The 18,599-nt window shown below is 46.4% G+C and overlaps 1 protein-coding gene across 1 annotated transcript in view; it reads left to right on the top strand.

Annotated features, from left to right (window-relative positions):
• Nucleotides 1–18,599, top strand: part of LOC309859314 (uncharacterized protein) — a gene marked incomplete at its 5' end in the record, with an annotated part of 106,737 nt that overhangs the window by 87,119 nt on the left and 1,019 nt on the right. The gene's annotated exons all lie outside the window — the stretch shown is intronic.

Below are 18,599 nucleotides of genomic sequence, written 5' to 3'. Positions count from 1 at the left end.
GTTCCTCTTCCTGCAGGGGCTCTGGGTCTTTGTTCGGCCTGGGTCACAGAGCAGCTAAGCCTCCGTACATCTCCCGTAGCTAGAAACACCAGCTCCCCAGACACGGTGGCTCATTCTAGCAGGGATGATACAGCGGAGGCTCTGCTGCCCATTAGAACCAGGTCCACAGTCTGGGAGCTCAGTTTACTTCTCACCATCCCCCACCCCCATGAAAACTGTGCAGAACTGCCAGGGAGGTCCGTATTTCTCATGAGCCCAGGTGAGCACAGGATGGGTTTCCAGCGAGGGGTGATGAGTGTGCGCTGCGAGGGTCACAGTTGCACCTAGAGTGATGCTGATTCCAGACGTCACTGTTGGTGTTGACGAGTCCTTGCAGTGTTTCAGACGTGCACTGAGCATTTTTCATGCATCCTCGCATTTGGCCACATAACACCCCCACTCTGTAGTCTTCCTCAGCTTGGTGGGGATGACGTCATCGTTCCCATGAATTAGGCCGCGCGTCCTGGAGTCATCCTTGACTCCACCCGTGCTCTCATCCTGCCCAGCCTGTCTGCCACTGGAGGCTGTCCGTTCTGCCCTTCTCACCCAGATCCAGGTTCTAACAGCCGTTACCTGCCTCTTCTCACCACCCGGCTCACGTGCCCCTCACACCCTCTCCTGCCTCCACTGCCGCAGGGACCTTGCCATTCGGCCTCTTTCACCTTTGCCCTCCAGAGCCTGTTCCTGTTGTGCAGACAAGGTGACCGGAAACCTGAGTCAGGTGTCCTCACTGCTCTTCTGGCCCAGAACCTTCCAGAATAAAAACCCTCCTTGGGCTGGCCCCTGCTACCTTTCCAGCCCGTTTCCCGGTATCCTCGCTGGTCTCTGAGTGCTCCAGGCTGGCTCCCAAATCCAGGCCTTTGTTTTCCCTCACAGGAGCTCCTCGCCCACCCCTCCTCCTGGCCACCTGTGTGACTCGTGCTCTCCTCCCCCCTCCCGGTTGTCCGGTTACCCACCTTACCCTTCTGCCATAACCACACCCACGCCCAGACGTTCCCAACCTTTTTCATCTTGTCCCTTTATGACACTCGTCTTTGTAGGTTAACTATTAACTTGGGCCTCTGTATTCTGACTTCCGTCGCAATTTAAACTCGGGACTTTTCCTAGTTTGCGCATCACCGTATCCCCCATCCTGGAATGATTCTTGGAACGTAGGAGGCACCGGCAAGCACCATTGAATGTGCACGTTGAAACCTCTCGTATAGTTAATGAAACTGAGATCCTAGGGGCAGAAGAAATTTGCCCGGGGAAGCACAATGAGTCCATGATGAAGCCAGGCTTTACAGTTCAGTCTAACACCAATGTCTGTGTTCTTACTGTCCCAGAGGGGTTGGAGTTGTGGAGTGGAAGGGACAATTCTGGGGAAGGAGCTCAAAGTAGAGAGTCAGAGGTGGGAATGGATCTGGTGACTGGGGAGATAGCAAGAATTTAAGGGTGTTCTTGTAGAATGAAACTAAATTTGGGAAGGACCTTAAGTGCTGTATGGTAGGGCTTGAGAGGTTTTGCTTTAAGTTGAAGATATTAGGGTCACCTGGGTGGCCCAGTTGGGTCAGCAGCTGACATTTTGTTTCAGCTCAGGTCACGATCTCAGGGTCAGAGTCATGCGGGCTCTGTGCTCCGTGCGGGGTCTGCTGGCGATTCTGTCCCACCTCCCCCACCTTCTGCTTGTGCTTTCTCTCTCTCTCTCTCTCTCAAACAAATTAGTTAACTTTAAAACATAAAAATGAATAAATTAAAGGTAATAATAACTCCTACCCCACAGAGTTATTGGAATTAATATTTGGGAAGTCATTAGAAAATGCTTAACACATAGACAGCGCTCATAAGTGTTGCAGTGGAAGGTGCTTCTTGCTGACAGAGCAAACCCAGGCTACTGTCACCAGAGTAGAAACTTCTTGCATTTTGGACTCATGTAAATAGTTTCCAGAGGAGTCCCCATTTCAGATTTCATTTGTTTTCCTCAAAACTAACTAACAAATGTGACTAAGTAAATTGCTTGGCATTCAGCTGTGAAATCTGGGTGGAAGCTATTTCGGTAGTTGAGAAGGGAAAATAGGGAGATTTTGGAATCCTGCACTGAACTGCAGTTTATATCCTCAAGAATCGCGTGGAATGCTCATGGTGCGTGAAAACCACCTCTTGAAAGCCGTGGATTCCAGGGCTCCTGCCAGACCCTGAACCGGAATCCTGGGACTAGAGCCCAGGAATCCAGCTAGAAATAATTCAGGTAGTCTTGAAAATTGGGAACCACTGGGCAGAACAACCCCCAGCTGTTAACTTCTTTCTTGGAGAGAAGGAATCCTTGCCTTTTTGCTCAGAGATCGGTTCCTAAGTTTCGAGAAACCCTTCTAGACGCCGTGTGTTTCCGGAGGGACTCAGCCCCATGTTAGGATGAGATCTGTGGCTAAAATATGAGGGGACCTGTCCTGCAAGTAGAGGAAAGGGCAAGGCTTTCTTCCTCTAGACTGGAAGAGCGTTCTGGTTACACCGGAGAGAATTCGGGAAAAACAGGTCGGTTCACCTGCGGTGAGCGAAGGGTCAGTGGGCGTTGTGCTTTAATCACCAGACGACTCATGCTCAAGTCTGGGAACCAGCCCTTCCCTCCCCATTCCCCGGGGCTGGTGGTGAGACGAGGCTTTGTGTGGCTCACAACACGCTGTGATGACCGGCAGGGAGGTTAGCACAGACCTCCTGTGGCTCACCCGTGCCTGCTGTTGGCCAAAGACGGCAGCACCTGTTTATCTCCCCACGGGAAAGAAAAGTCAGACTTGCGGTCTTCTTCCTCTCGTGGCTGAGCAGAGAGAGAAGGCGTGTGTGAGGTCTCATTCCCCATTCTGTAGTCATGTCCCTTGCTGCTCTACAGGTGTGTAGGTTTTTAGTGTTGGCAGCTAGTGTGGAGGGGAAGACGCACAACTCTCAACATGACTGTAGCTAATGGGAGTGACGGTCAACAGCGGGAAATCCTCCACAGGACATCCTCTTGGCTGAGCTGCATTCAGGCACCCTGAGCCCACACTCATGCCCCGTGCTTTACCTGGAAAGGAAGCTCTTACTGGTCTCCTCCAAGCCGAGAACCATCCATGTCTTGCCCATCCTTCTGTGCCCAGCTTGGCACTTAGCAGGTAGAGGGGTTGGTGTTGGCTGCGCGGGCAAGTACAATGTAGACAATCCTATAACAAAGGAACCGAACAGTCCTTTCAGGGTAAATGAGTGAGCTGGAGAGGGGAAGAGTCGTAGAAGGTGGCTTTGACTGCATTCGATTTTGTCACTTCTGATGGAGGTGGAGACACTTTCCAAGCCAGGGGCATTGGCTTAGCAGAAGCTCGCAGGTGGGAGGGCTCTTTCCAGTCATAGTGAGATACTTGTGAACCCAAATGGCACATTTTCCTAATACTGTATTCAAATAATAAAGGAGGAAGGGCAGTGACTAACTGGGGATTTGGGGACCCCGGGAGGACATCTGTTTTGCTCTCTGAGTAAATCACTTAACATCTGGGTTTATGACAAGAGCTTGCATTGGGATTATGAGTCTAGAGCAGAGATGGAGGCTCAAAGCCCTAGACAGTGCTCTCTGCACAAGGGGGCAAAATGCCATTGTTAGTAGCATTGTGCAAATTTTTATGTAATTATTCGGTTGTGTTGTGTTTGGGATTATGTCCAGCCTATTGCTCTGCTGGGCAAGGGCTTGAGAGTCCCTTGAGACGTTCAGGTAACTAGTAGAAGCCACCAGGGACCAGAATATACCAGCCAGGGAGCGCAGCCTTGTGACTAAGAGATGCTGGGATGTGGGTCTGCCACCTTCCTCAAGGCCCAGAACCTGCCCTTCAGACGGGTTCTAACACCGGCAAACGGGAGGACGGAGGGAGGTGGGAGCCTGCTGAGATGTGCCACCCCTGGGGGTCCCAGTTCCTTCATGCTCAGTGACCCCCCCCCCCACTTCCAGTGCTGACCCTTCCGGCTGACCTCTGCTTACAGGGCACAGCCAGCCTTAAAGCACCCCTTTTCTGAAGCCCTCCTTCCTCCCACCATGTGCCCACCTTCTGAGTCCCTCCACCCTGTACCCCCCATCAAGCCTCAAAGCAGTGCACGTCGTACTTTCCTTTTCGCTTCAAGTTCACACGTTTGGGTACGTTTGGCTTCTTCTGGACAAAGTCAGTTATTCTGTTCTGTTTTTCTTCCTCAATTTTCTGGGCCATATGTAAATTGGTTGAGCTGCTAGTTACCGTAGAAAGGATGAGGCAGCCTAGATTCGGCTCTGAGTCTCTTGACTCGTGGTCATTTGATTGTAGGCAAATTGCTTATTTAATTGCCCCAAGGTTTCTTTCCTCATCTGTTAATTGGGGAGAGAAGTCTCTCTCTCGTGTCTCCAGAGGCTTCCCTGGGATCGGATGGACGTAGAAGAGTTTGGAAATGGCAAATCCCTAAATAAGTGGAATACACGTACATGAACATTTTATGAGAAAGGACAGATTATTAGTCCAACAGATTCCTTAGGTTGGCCTGTCATTTTCATGGTGATAAAGAGGAAGTATTTACTTGCTTTGTGACATGAGATCACTTTTCTCTGTTTGATACTCTGTATCTCAGGACTGATACTCATCGTAATCACAGTCTCTGGGTATGTCTCTTATTCATTCACCTAGGAATTCAAAGAAGGTAGTGACATTCAAATCAAATTCAGGGTATTTTGTGTTACTTTTATCTTAATAAGATCTTGTATATCCCCTTAGGTGGTCATTCTCTTACTTTTTTCTTCATGGCAAGATCTTGGAGTTAGGGACTTTAAAAAAAATGCCAACCCAAATTAATGAGCGTGCATCTGTAATTCAAGATGGTTTAACTCTCCCTTCTTACACAGCATTGGGTTCAGACTTTCAGAATTCCAAGTCAAGCCTGTTGAAGACGAGTTTCCACCTCAGAGCCCTGGAATTCATTCTCTGTGCATAGTGAGCTGAAAATGTGTCCTTCTTGAAGCAAATGGCCTTATCAACAAAGGACATGATGGGACGGACGTTCCTTCAGGATTCATTCCACCATAACCCCTGGACCCGAGTTTCCAAGGAACTTTGTGTTCAGGAGTCCTGAGTGAGCTTGCCCTGCCGCTGTTCAGCTGCACTAGGACACTTAGGGGTAAAATCAGCCTCTGGAAGCAGAAATGCATCCCCCGGGTCTCTCTGCTCTTTTGCTGACCTCCGTATCTGTGCTGCACATTTCCTGTTTTCTGTGAGGATGCGCTTATTGCTGGATAGGGATGCAGGCTTTGGGCTGCACACGGTGGGAGCTGTGAAATCACGTCTTTCTAATGTCATCTTCTCCCATCAGATCAGTGCTTCATTGGTGGCCCAGCCTTCTGGGAAGCGAGATGGCTTTCTGCAGTGACTGTCCCCGCCTCCCTGAGCCTCCCTCTGTGTCCGTCCACCCTGAGAAGCAGGCCCTGCAGGGGACTGGAGCAGGCGGCCAGCCTGGGGCAGCGGGGCTCCCTGGAGGGGACGTCACTGTCCTCACGGCCGGGTCTGTAGCAAGTTCCTGGTGGCGGGCTTGCGGCCACAGGCTCAGCTGCAGGGTGTAGAGCCCACTCGTGGCTTCTGTTCCTCGAAGGCGGTGCGAGGGCAGGTGGAGCCTGCCATGTCCTCCTCTTAGAGATCCAGTGTTTGGATTGTCAGCTCAGGGCAAGGTGTGCTGCCGGTGCCGGTCCACAGATTCTGGCCCTGGAAGAAGTCCCGAGCTGGGGCTCATGGCAGCCCATCAGGAACACCAGCTCCCGTGCAGCACGCTGGTGAGGTCTCACACTCGGGACTCCTGGGTCCTGGGTCCCTGGTGAGGATGGAGAGCGCAGGAACGAGGCTGGGGAGGCCAGGTCTGTGCTCTTCTGCAGCAGAGTCCCCTTGGGCTGGCTCTCAGGAGGGGATGCCCGAGGGGGCAGAGGTGCAGTGTACCTTCTTCAAGGGTGACAAGTGGGTGATTAGAGTCTGGAGCTCGGTGGAAACGTCTTCCATAGGCATGTTCAGTAATACTTTCTCAGAGTTTCGCCAGCAGCTGGGTCTTTCACTTCCGGCTTCCCCTTGCTCTCTTGGCTCCTAGGCCTCGTCTTTTTTTTTTTTTTTTTTTTTTTTTAAGATTTTACTTATTTCTTGACAGATAGCCAGAGAGAAAACACAAGCAGGGGGGACGGGGGAGGGAGAAGCAGGCTTCCCGCTGAGCAGGGAGCCAGATGTGGGATCATGACCTTGAGCAGATGTCAAGGACAGAGCTTGTCAGGTGCCGGTCCCTATCCTCAGACTTAAGTGGGAACAAGTTTCGTTCCTCAGTGAAGGGGAAAGAACATCAGCGGGGTACTGTAGAGACAGACAGGAACAAATCACTTAACCCATACTTACACATGCTTTCTTGTTTGGTCCCACAAGACCTGGCAGAGCTGTGCCGGGCAGACACAGAGGCCATGGTGCAGAGGGAACTGAGTCAGGGAGCACGTGCGTGGCTCAAGGGCCCACAGGGAATCATGTCCTTAGGGGAAGATACAACCTTCCCCATTGCAGACTTTTCCAGGCCCTGCTGCCCTGCAGACTCATCGCGGGTATAGGACATATGAAAACACATGGCAGTGCAAGGTATTACCGTTCTAGCCATGGTGTCACTCCAGCATGTGGGAATAAGAGGCAGTACTTTTGTGAGTACCCACTATAAAAAAACCACACACTCTAGTGAATGAATCAGCAGTTCCCTGTCAGCTGACACAGCCGCTTCCATGCTTACGTGTCTGACTGTGGGACTTCGAGCAAGGGAGGACACTAATGGTCACCTTGTCATTCGTGAGTAACGGGAGCTGAGTAATGTGACATCCCTTGGTTTTATAGATGACTTAAAAAGTCTTCTCCTATTTATTGAATTTAAAGTTCATATGTACGCAGATCTACATGTTCCTCATATATAATTTGGACACTGTAGAAAAATACAAAAAAGAGCGAGAAGAATGCATGTGCCTATCCGTAATAAGTAATCACTCTCATTAGGTAAGGGGGCTTCTTTGCAGTACTTTTATGTATATATTTTTTGAAGATTTTATTTATTTATTTGACAGAGAGTACAGGCAGGGGGAACAGCAGAGGGAGAGGAAAAGGGAGAGGGAGAAGCCAGCCCCACGTGGAGCAGGGATCCGAGCCAAAGGCTGGTGCTTAACCGACTGAGCCACCCAGGGGCCCTTGTGTATATAGTTTTAACATCAGGCTTTGTATTTGGCTCTTTTCACACTATTCTGTGTTGTAAATTCCAACATCATGCATATTTGAAGAACCTTTTCTGGACTGTGTGTCATATTCCATCGTATCCTATTTGCCATATGAGGCATAGCACCCCTGGCCCCTGGCTTTTGTGACTGCCCCAGACTTCTTGTTCCTGTAGTTCTGGGGCAAATATCCGTCCTTCCGAGTTTTCCCCCACATCTTTTAGTTCTTGGGTAGATTTTTGAGATGTAGAAGTATGGAGTCAAACGACTGACTTTATTGGGGTTCAGAGGGAGGTGCTGTCTGCGGCCCAGGGAGATCTCCATAGCACCCCAGTCCTCACCAGCACGGAGTGCAAGGCGTGTGCGCACGCATGTGGCTAACTTTTATAACACACCGGTCCAAAGTGCTGTCCTATCCTTTTAGCTCTTTTCTTCTATTACTCATTATGCATGTGAGAATCTTACTCTGCTCTGCTTCTTGAGGATTAGCAAGCTCTGTCATTCATCCTGCAGCTCCCCAGGAGCCCCCCAGCAGCCCCCCAGCATGCAGTACAGTGCCTGGGAGAACTGAATGCGTTTATTTACTGGAGCAACAAAGGCTTTTTTGTATTAGATAATAAACCTCCTAAAGCTGTTCAGTGAAGCTCAGTGTCCTATAATTCAAATAAACATGAGAACGATGGGAAGGTGGCGCCCAGTGTGTGATTAGTGAATGGCGTTTGTTGTGTATTTCCTGCTAAAACTGCTATTCTTTAACAGTCAAATTCTAGACTCTTGTATGGATCCGTGGGGTTTTCTTTTTATGCCCTTCATGCTCCGTCGAAAGGAAGCATCTTCAGGGTTTGATGGCTCTTTGGTTTACTTGTTGCATTTTTACAAAGAACCCTTTGAAGGTAGCCTCCTTGTGTGTTTCAATTCCATTTTCTATAGTATTGATCGGAGTTTTCGGGAGCAAGGTGAGACAGACCTTCACTCTGGAAGAGTTTTCCCTGAGATTCGGTGGAAAATAACAGAAGAGAGTGAGAGGATTGGTTCTCTCTGAGGAACGCCACAGGAAGGATCGCGAATAGTATTTTCTCCAGGCTCTCGCCTACCAGGTTTTTCTTATAAAATGCTCTGGTTCCCTTCTTGGCCACCCAGCATCACTAAACCTTTATTTAAAGAATAGCACAGATAGGTTATTTTCTGTGATTTTTATATGAAAATAGCAGAAGGACAGTCTAAATCAGTGGGCACCAGATTGGAATTCTTTATTTCTTTCCTTGTGTTCTCCTAAGACACAAATGCCTCAGCTTAAATTATTAATTGGAATGTCTGATTTCCTACTGTGTCATCTGTAATTCGGGGGCCACATCACTGAAAAAATGTATTAACTAATAACCTCCTGAGGGAAGGAGGTGCAGGGCTATCTCTTTTGATCTCTTTCTGATTTAAAAGATTTAATGGAAAACAGTCAATACACACAGCTGTTCTTCTGTCTCCTTGAAAAAATAAACCCCATGATCACAATATTCCACTTAACGAAATGGCTCTTCATGTATTCTCTTTTGGACATTAGCTGGCTGGCTGGGTAGGGACAGCAGCTTACTACCCAGACTTGATTCCTGTTTTTTACTGACATACCGAAAGTCAGAAAGTTCCAGATAATCTCATTATCATTTAATAGAGCCCCTAAAATAATTTTAAATACAAGTTATAGCCAGAAAGAGGGTCGTGTCTGACTGGAGATTGTTTTGGGAGAACTTTCCTTCACCTTCAGAAGGCTTCTGTTCACTTTTTGGAGAAGCAGCTGTTACAGATCCGCTAATGCTTTGTGGTCCTGTTCTTCTGTGTATAGAAAGCAGCAGTAACCCCTTGTTTTGTAAACAAGGCTGTACTCCTTGGGGAAAGCTATGTATCTTACTCACGTTAATTGCTCGATTTTAAGCCAGTTCATTAACATAGATATTTATTCATATATAAACCAATTTTGTCAGCTAATATTTTTAGAACTTACCATATAAGAAACGCATCTACATTTCATTGAATCTTCCTTTGAAATAAATAGAGCCATCCCCATTTTACAGATGGGAAATTGTGGCTCAGAGAAACAACTGTAAATCTGCCATAAGCTTAGCTACCACGTGGTAGATCCTGGATATTTGCCGAGTTCCTGGGAACAGAGACATGTCCGTGCCTTCACAGTGCCTAGAGTTTAGAGGAGGTTTGTGACAAGCACAGAGGCTAGGATACATAGATTTGGTACAGTGGATGGTAAGGAAGAAGGTGAGGGATGCTATTGGAGCCCAAATGAAGATAAGGTAGAACCAATATAAAGATTCGAGAAGGCTTCCAACGAACCCAGCATAGGAGCTAAGGTCTGACTACTAACACTTACTAGCGAGGTAGAAGGGAAGAGTCTTAAAGAGTCTTTGGGTAGGAAGAGAAGCCTGTGCAGAGCCTTTGCTAAGAAAATTCAGGACGGGGGCACCTGGGTGGCTGCTGCATCTGACTCTTGAATTTGGCTCAGGTCATGACCTTAGGGTTGTGAGGCTGAGCCCTGTGTCAGGCTCCATGCCAGAGCCTGCTTAAGATTCTCTCTCTCTCTCAAAAAGAAAAGAAAAAGAAAAAATGCACTGGGGGACATGGTGTGTGGAGTTTCAGCAGCTGAAGAAAGGGCCAGGCAGCTACATGTAGACCGGATCACAAGCAACCTGTGTGTCCTCCCCTAAGGCATTCAGGCTTTATTGTGGCAGAAATGGGGTTGAAGGGATTTACAATAATCTAGGAAAAATAAGGAAGTCGTTGCAGCTGCATTGGGGACAGTTGAAATAGCAATTTGTGCATGGAATTGGAAACGTTCAGTAGGTAGAACTGACCGGCCTCGGTTTAGATGTGGACTGTCAGGGAAGGCAGGATGAGCACGCTGGGCTGCGGTGGCAGGTGCATGCTGGGGCCACTCCTGAGCTGGGTGGAGGAGGGGCAGAAGGACAAAAGCTGTCCTGACTCAACCTGGCGGTGCTGTGTAGGAGATGTCTTTGGCTTGTGGAGAGGTTTCATAGTCATCCGCATAGAGATGGCGTAGGAAACTCCTTGAACTGCACAAGGAAATGTATGGAATTAAGAAAAGGCAGCCTAGAATAAACTGTGTATCGTCAGCATTTAAAGAAGACCAGAGGAGGACCAGGCACGGAAACCAAATGGAGAGAATCAAGAATCACTGTGTTCCATGAATGTGCCGTGATGACACATTGACTCAGTCCTTTGGTTTGCAACCATTTCAGTTCAGACGTCTGGATGCAAGTCAATCGTGAATGCCAGCTGGTGCCAAGCATGACTCTAGAGGCTGGAGGTATAACCGTGAATAGGGTAGATGGGACCCTTACAATGGATGGAGCTTACAACTGCTTCACTTAGAAAGTCTCGCGAGAGCACATGAAATCTTGGATTTGGCCCTTTTATCCACCTTGGATTACAGTTCAGTATAGACACCTAATACAGGGTTGTAGTGGAGACTGAATCCTTTAGGCTTTTTACCGGGGTCCCTGCTTTTCTCTGATGAAAAAAAAAAATCCTTAACTATAACCAAGGGGATCTGCTTTTCTGGGCACATCCCTTGAGAGATTCTCCAAGTGGCAACATGCCGTACTTCAAAAAATTAATTGTCAACACCAGTGTGAACATTCCACTAAGAAAAGATTTTATACTCCTCCCAAGTCTTGGGTTACACCTTATGCTACAAAATCCCAAAGAGGAGATTTTGCTCTTTTTAATATTCTCATGTCCCAGAATATTTATCTTCGGAACCGTCCCATTTTTTAGTTCTCGATGAATACTGAAGAGCTAATGTTTAAGTCCAGATCTTCCGGAAACTTAGTGGTCAAAATGGGACTATTGAACTTGTGTACTTACGACCGTTAATCCTTAATAATAGCCCACTTACAAGATTGTCTCATTTCCTTGATTTTACTGGTCTCCTATGATAAGAATTTGAGTTAATGGGTTGTTTTATAGCCCTTTAGCCTTAACTTCACTTAATAGCAGGCCAAATGTACCTGAACGTGGTGATTTTATGGTGAATGCATTTCGGGTGATCAGACGTCAGTGCGAGCACACATCGGCCCCTTCCCTGCCTTCCTGGTCACAGAGAGGGTAAAAGTGGGGATGGTTGGTTCCTCCTTTTATCCCCTGCCCAATTATACATGTTAATATTAGAGCCGATGAAATACGAGTACGAGAAAGAGGCATTTTTACAGTAGTTAGCTTTTATTATAAGTCTGCCATATAATTTTAACCATTTTTTGCCTTGAAAGAGGCTCATAATTTGTGTATTTTGTGTTTTTTCAATCCATTTGCTACAGCTGCAATCCTGATAAGTGGCTCAATTATAACTGTAATATTGGTCTTAAAGACGCACTGATGTCTCATGGAAAACTTGGAAAAACATTCTATCGAAAGACAATTACGCTTAAATACCACATTTTCTCCATTTCTCTGTTCTCTCCTTTACAAATTATTGCCAGGACCATTAGCATGAGAACAGACTATTCACTCAAGCTCTAAAATTCTTGAATTTCTCAGGGTGCAGGTTGCCATCTTCCCCAAGCTAGCCCTGGCCTTCCCAGAGATCACCCCAGCACCCAGGGGGACACATGGGTTCCCACGGAGAGTTTTTTCAAGTGCCCACAGAGTGCAGGTGACAACTTCCCATTTTTACTAGGGAGCAAGAGTCAGAGGATCGGATGAAAGGTAAGAATCATTGGACTCTGTGGGGGGAGGGGCAATGCCTTTGACATCCAAAATGAGCTCAGAGAAAGGAAGAAAGCAGTAGAAACATGTTAGAGGCCCATTTTAATTAATGATCATTTTATTTATTTTTTTAAAAGATTTTATATATTTATTTATTTGTCAGAGAGAGAGAGAGCACAAGCAGGCAGAGGCAGAGAGAGAAGCAGGCTCCCCGCTGAGCAAGGAACCCCACATGGGACTTGATCCTAGGATTCTGGGATCATGACCTGAGCTGAAGGCAGCTGCTTAACCAGCTGAGCCACCCAGGCGTCCCTTAATGATCATTTTAAAGTGAGCTCTGTATCTCTTCCTTTCTTGGCAAATGATCTGTATCTAGGTTTGGGGAATTACCTCGGGAAGGGGTTATTTGTGCTGCTGATTAGGCCTGCCTACAAATTATTAGTCTTTATTAAGTCTCTTTATTAAGGCCCAAAGAAGGAATTAAATGACTTCCTTTTTTTTTTTTCGATGTTTAATTTTTTTAACCATACCAAGTTGGCAGTGTGACTTCAGTTAGCCATGAAGTTAGGAGAGTAGGATGTTTTAAGGTACGGTGAAGTGGTATCTTCATTAATTAAGGCAGGAGGGGGCAAGTGGTCAGGGAGGTGCCCATAATATGCACATACTGGGGTCTGTTTTATTTTACTCCCTAATATTTGATGAAATAACACTTCTGTCAGAGAAACACCATGGGCTTTTTGTTGGAGAACACTGTGAAACTCTCCTAACCCATGCTTTGCCATCGGTTAGAAGGATGAAATAAGGGAGAACCCCAGAGAGGAAGGATGGGCACAAACACCCAGTTGTCCATTGGAGCAGAGATGTGGGGGTTTGGCCGATACAGCTTCGTCTCTGACCCGGACATGAGGCCCCAAGGCCCATCGGACCAGGCCGTCCTATCGGACGGTTTCCCTTTGCCATCCTTTGTGGAGCGGTACAGCTCGTGGGCATATATCCAGGGCCCCAGGATGCTGGCACCACGCCACCTTCAGAAAAATGAAACCCTGCAAACAATCCACCGATTTGCCAGGCTCCGAGCAGGACAGAGACTGATGGTGGGATTGGCTGTTTGCATCTCCTCATTTCTCATTGTGTCTGGGCTGCGCCGTCAGCCCAACAGATGCCGCTGCTAAGATGGTTCTAAGATGAAGTATGGCACGCTTTCCTTCCGTACTGTTAGAAGGCATGTCTGGAACCACCTCCTTTGGCTGGGACAGCAGTGGGGGTGGAGAGGCTCCTTCCAGAGTGGCCTTGCTCTTGACTTTTACGGGCAAGGTAACTTGTTCTTGTGAGGATCTGGGCATGCCTTGGCACAAACACCATCCGGCAAACAGCAACCAGCCATCCATGTTTATCTGAGTTTCCGTAATGAACATGTTTCTGCAGAATTGTGCCATTTTGATGGTGGCAGTGGATTCTGTAAGTATAAGAACTTTCCATTGAAATATCAAATATTGTTCTTCTAATGACTACTGCCTAACATGTGTGATTAACTGTTTGTTCACTGATTGAATAATATTTACTGAACATCTACCACACAAGAAACCATGCCCGGTGTGGCAGTTAAGGGATGAACAGGACAGACACAGCCCTGGGCCTTGGGGCATGAAGGCGTAGCAGGGGGGTGTTTGGAAAAGAGAGGGCCCCAGGGTAGCATGCTGCAGGGACACCCAGTTGGCGATGACAGTGATGAGGGCGAAGGCTTGTAAGCTCAGCCCAGGCAGCGTCAGCTCTGTTTCTAGGGACAGCTCAGATGCAGGCGCAGAGAGTAGGCTGCTTGAAGACTGGAAAGGCACTCAGCATGTCTGGGCTGCAGTATAGAGGAGAGGGAAGGGGGACCCCAAGACATGAGGCTGCAGACTGAGCGGAACAGAATGCAAGAGATTTGTAAGACGGTTAGAATTTTTATCTTAACAAAGATGGCAAGTCTTGGGGTGCCTGGGTGGCTTAGCCAGTTAAACAGCTGACTTTTCATTTTGGCTCAGGTTACGATCTGAGGGTGGTGGGATCGAGCCCCGAGTTGGGCTCCGTGCTGGGCATAGAACCGGCTTAAGATGCTCCCTCTCCTCTCCCTCTGCCCTGTCCTCCCAGTGGATTGTCAGCCGAGAATGAACATGGGGGGGGCGGGTTCAGAAGTGGGAAGTTTTTTAAGTGATGACAAAAGACCACTGAAATGTTACTGACTTTATTTTCCCCCTGAGAAGTAAGAAGCTGCTGCAATGTTTGCTGAGATGTTGGGGCAGGAAGTGTGACGAGATCAAGTTCTTTCAAACTTGGCTGCCGTGGAGGTGGGTGGGGAGACAGAGGGATGGGGCCTGAGCTGGATAGTTGGCCCAGGCTCTTTCATACTAGCCTCACACTCACCAGAAACCCTAAAAGACTTCATTTAAACACAGTTCTGTGCTATGGAGGATTGCATTTTCTCCTATTCTGGAGTGATGCACACATGTAATTATTGTGAGCTCTGTGCTTTGTCTGGGGGCCAGTCACAGTCTCCTGATTCCTCTGGGCTCTTCTCCAAGATGCCACCCTTTTCTGTCTTCTGTGAGTCTGGTATCCAGCAACACCAGCCGGCCTGCGAGGTGTGCACCCTGCACTTGAGATCCATAGGAGACTTGAGCCCAGAGCATGTATAAATACCTGGTCAGTAGAAAGAAGAAATTTGGAGACAGATATCTGCAAAATGCTTCCTAGATTATACCTTCATTACAATCAGGTACATGCAACTGAGAGTGCAAATTACAGTCTTTCAGAAACTTTGCAGGTGGCGGGGGTGCCCCGGTGGCTCAGTTAGTTAAGCTTCCGACTTTTGACTTCAACTCAGGTCATGATCTCAGGATCGTGAGATCGAGCCCCACATCGGGCTCTGCACACAGCATGGAGACTGCTTGAGAGTCTCTCTCCCTCTCCTTCTGCACTGCCTGACAAGCCCCCCCCCCAACTCCCTCTCTCTCTCTCTCTAAGAAAATAAAACGAAACAACAACAACAACAAACCTTCTCTTCTGAGTGTTGCATAATAACAGACAAAGGTAGAAAGTTAGGATTTGTGAGAAAAGTAAATATATGAGAGATGCACATGTGCCAGGTGCCTGTAATGTGGGCATGTTGCCCCAGATCCGCAGCTCTCCATCAGCACCTCTGCAGGACAGATGTGGTTCAATTCAGTGAGATAGCGGTGTGTGCGCATATGCACGTCTCTGTCTCCCTCTTGTCCAGAGCCCCACCCCCAGGTTCTGGATTATTTCACAGGTCGTTTCAGCTCATGCTTTAGTTTTCATTCCTCCAAGGCTTTGCTTTCTGCATTCCTCTGTGTTTACCTGTGCCATTCCTTCTTACTATCTGCCTTCAAAGATGCTGATTTCAATTCTTCCTTGTGAGCTCTTTTGTTTTTTTAAATTGCATGATCTTAATATTTCTAATTTATCTTATTTGAAAACAAGGGCTATAATTGTTTTGAGGTTTTTTTTTTTACCTACTGTCCTATTTAATGTATGTAGGAATATTTTTAAAAAGAAGGTGCTCTCTATAATACTTTGTATTTAGAAATATTTAGTAGTACTTTTAAAAGGAAGGTGCCATATATTCTGTCAAGAGGGAGATTGACTTTGGGGAGGTATGGCAGCTGGAAAATACTGATTAGAGGATAACTGGCAGGAGGGGGTCTGTTTGCAACTTTATTAATCTAGCTACTGTTACCAGAAATTTTTTAGCTTTGAGTACTTTGAATCGTTAGCCTTTGAATCGTTAGCAGCACACATGAAATATGTTAAGAGTGTGTATTACAGTATTTGAGCAGAGACCTTGCCCAAGAAGCTCTGGTTTTGATATTGGATTCAAGTGCGAGAACTATAATTTCAGTTCATTTATTCATGGACCAGGTTGTCTGCAACATAGTACAAAGTAGTTTGGTCATTGAATTTACACTCTTTGGTCTTTAACCAAAGTAGATGTGGTCTCTTAGAACATTTAAAATTGGGGGCGCCTGGGTGGCTCAGTGGGTTCAACCTCTGCCTTCGGCTCAGGTCATAATCTCAGGGTCCTGGGATCGAGCCCCACATCGGGCTCTCTGCTCGGCAGGGAGCCTGCTCCCCCCCACCCCCCCACCCCGCCTCTCTGCCTGCTTGTGGTGTCTGTCTGTTTAATAAATAAATCTTTAAAAAATATTAAAATTGATCTACACTATACAGAAGTCCACTGAATAAACCAAAAAGGGTAATTAATTGGCTCAAGCAATTGAAAAATCCCAGGGGTAGTGTGGGTTTCAGGTCCAGCTGGAGTCATGAGCTCTGACTGGGATTCCTTCTTTCCCTCCTGAGGCTCAGCATCCATGCTTCTGTTCCGACTCTTAACCACGTGGACAAGGGGAGCTCTCAAGCTCCAGGTCTCTGTTCTACTTCCTGAGCACTGGGGAGAATCAGAGCACAGGGCTGGGGGTGGGCGTGGTGGGGCGGGGGCTCCCTGGCAAGGTTGTCATTGGCCTGGCTGGTTCTTGCGTTCATCCCTGGACCAATCACTGTAGCTGGGAGATGCTGCACTTTCATTGGTCAAACCTGGGTCACATGTTAGGGGGTGGAGTTAGTCCGACATGAATTAAAATCTTTTAGAGGTAAGATTTCCTCAAAGGGATTCAGGAGAAGAAAGGGGTGAGGTCGCTGCCTGCTACATCTAATGTTATCACACACCACAAACTTAAAAATCATAATTGAAGAAATATTCTGATTTCCTTGGGGAAGGGTTTTGTATGCTGTGAGTTTGCCCTTGTTTCTGTGCTTTTTGTCAACCGTCATAATAAAATTCAGCGCAGATTCATCTGTTTTTGATTGTTTCTATTACTTATGTTTAAAAATAATAACTTTTTTGGACAAGTCTTCCATTTCTATGGGTGATCTGTGGAGTAAAGATTTTGTATTTTTAATACTGTCTGTTATAAACAATGATCATGTTGGAGATGTAAGGGATGCGAATGCTCCGAATATTGATTCTCAAATAGAGTGCTGGTAATGTTCTGGTTGGTTTTTCCGGAAGAAATTACTCAGTGCATGTGTTGTCCTCGGTAATCTGGCTCGAAGGTTTCCCATCATACGCATCTCCTGACAGGTGGCTTAACCCCAGAGCTGCCCCCAGGGTGTGGTGTGGTGAGTGCCTCACCCAGTGGGGAGGTACTGGTTTGCTGCTCAGCTTGAAGAGGGGTGGGGTTGGGCCAGGTGTGGCCGTGGAGGAAAAAGGACTTTCAAAGTCACGGTTAAGATGGCTCATTGCATTTCATCTATACATTGGCCATATTTTTACATAGGGATTCATTCTGTTTCTGCTGTCTTCAGTGATCATCAGTCTAAATTTTCCATTCTTAAAAAAAAAAAAATTTTTTTCCATTCTTGGATCAGTTTTGGGAATTTGTGACTTGGTAGGAAATCATTCGTTTCCTTTGTGTTTTCAAATTTGTTGCTGTACAGTTGCTTGTGGTATAAATTCTTTTATACTTAATGTTTACTTTAATCTCCTATATTTATAGTCATGTCTCCTTTCTCATTTCCAAACTTGTATAATACTATTCTTTCTCTCTTTTCCTTTTTCATGAGTGGGAATGAGTAGATCTTTCCCCTTGCTTTAAAAATAAATAAAAACTAAATTTTGGATTTGTCCATCCTTTTTCTACCCTGCTTTTCCCTTATTCCATTAGTTTCAACTTTTATCTTTATTCATTCCTTCTTTCTTAATTTCTTTTGGGCATTTTGTTCTAATATCTTAAGGTGGTAAGTACTTAGTTGCTGATTATATTTTTTGAAAATACACAGTTTGATGGTATCAGTGGGCGTGGTTCTTCCTTCTGTAACAGGATACTTACAAATTAGTAGTATCTATCTGAGAACGAATGTTCTCTTAATGCTTGCTGAGAACTCACAGCCATCAGAATTAATTTGTAAGCTTTCAAATTTTGCTATGTTCTATAAGCAGCAGAATTATCAATAGAATTTATAAATTAAAACTGTTTTCTTTCATATATCAGTTGTTAGCTTTGGTTCCCTAGAAAGGATTCGATAATAGCCTACATTGTAGAGGAAATAACTATAATTCAGAATCATCTGTGGTCCTTTTAAACACAACGATTCCAAGTGACATAGATAAGATCCAGTCATCTCTCTAAGAACCATGCACAGACACTGGTCTGGTGCATTGAAGCATCTGACTGTGCTTCCCTTCTTTGTTTACCACATCCTAGAATATCATTCTATTTCCTCAGTTATAAAGTTGCCCTGGTAACAGACAGCATCTTATTATGCCCAGACTGAACTTTTCCCAGGAAGGGAGAACCAGGCTGCCATGATAAGAAAATATCAGTTATTCTGAGAAATGACTGCGTGTTCATCTAAAAGACATTAAGAACCCATTGGAGGGGCGCCTGGCTGGCTCAGTCCATGGAGCCGGCAATTCTCGATCCTGGGGTCATGAGTTTGAGCCCCATGTTGGCTGCAGAGATTACTCAAAAAAAAAAAAAAAAAATACCCAGCTTGTCAGAATGTTAATATTTCCTAACCAAATTGCAGTTGTTTTTATGCTTTGTTAAGGGCA

Source organism: Mustela nivalis (assembly GCF_964662115.1).
Source record: "Mustela nivalis genome assembly, chromosome: 2".
Classification (NCBI taxonomy): domain Eukaryota; kingdom Metazoa; phylum Chordata; class Mammalia; order Carnivora; family Mustelidae; genus Mustela; species Mustela nivalis.
The sequence above is the reverse complement of the archived record's forward strand: the minus strand, read 5'-3'. Positions and strand labels throughout refer to the sequence as shown.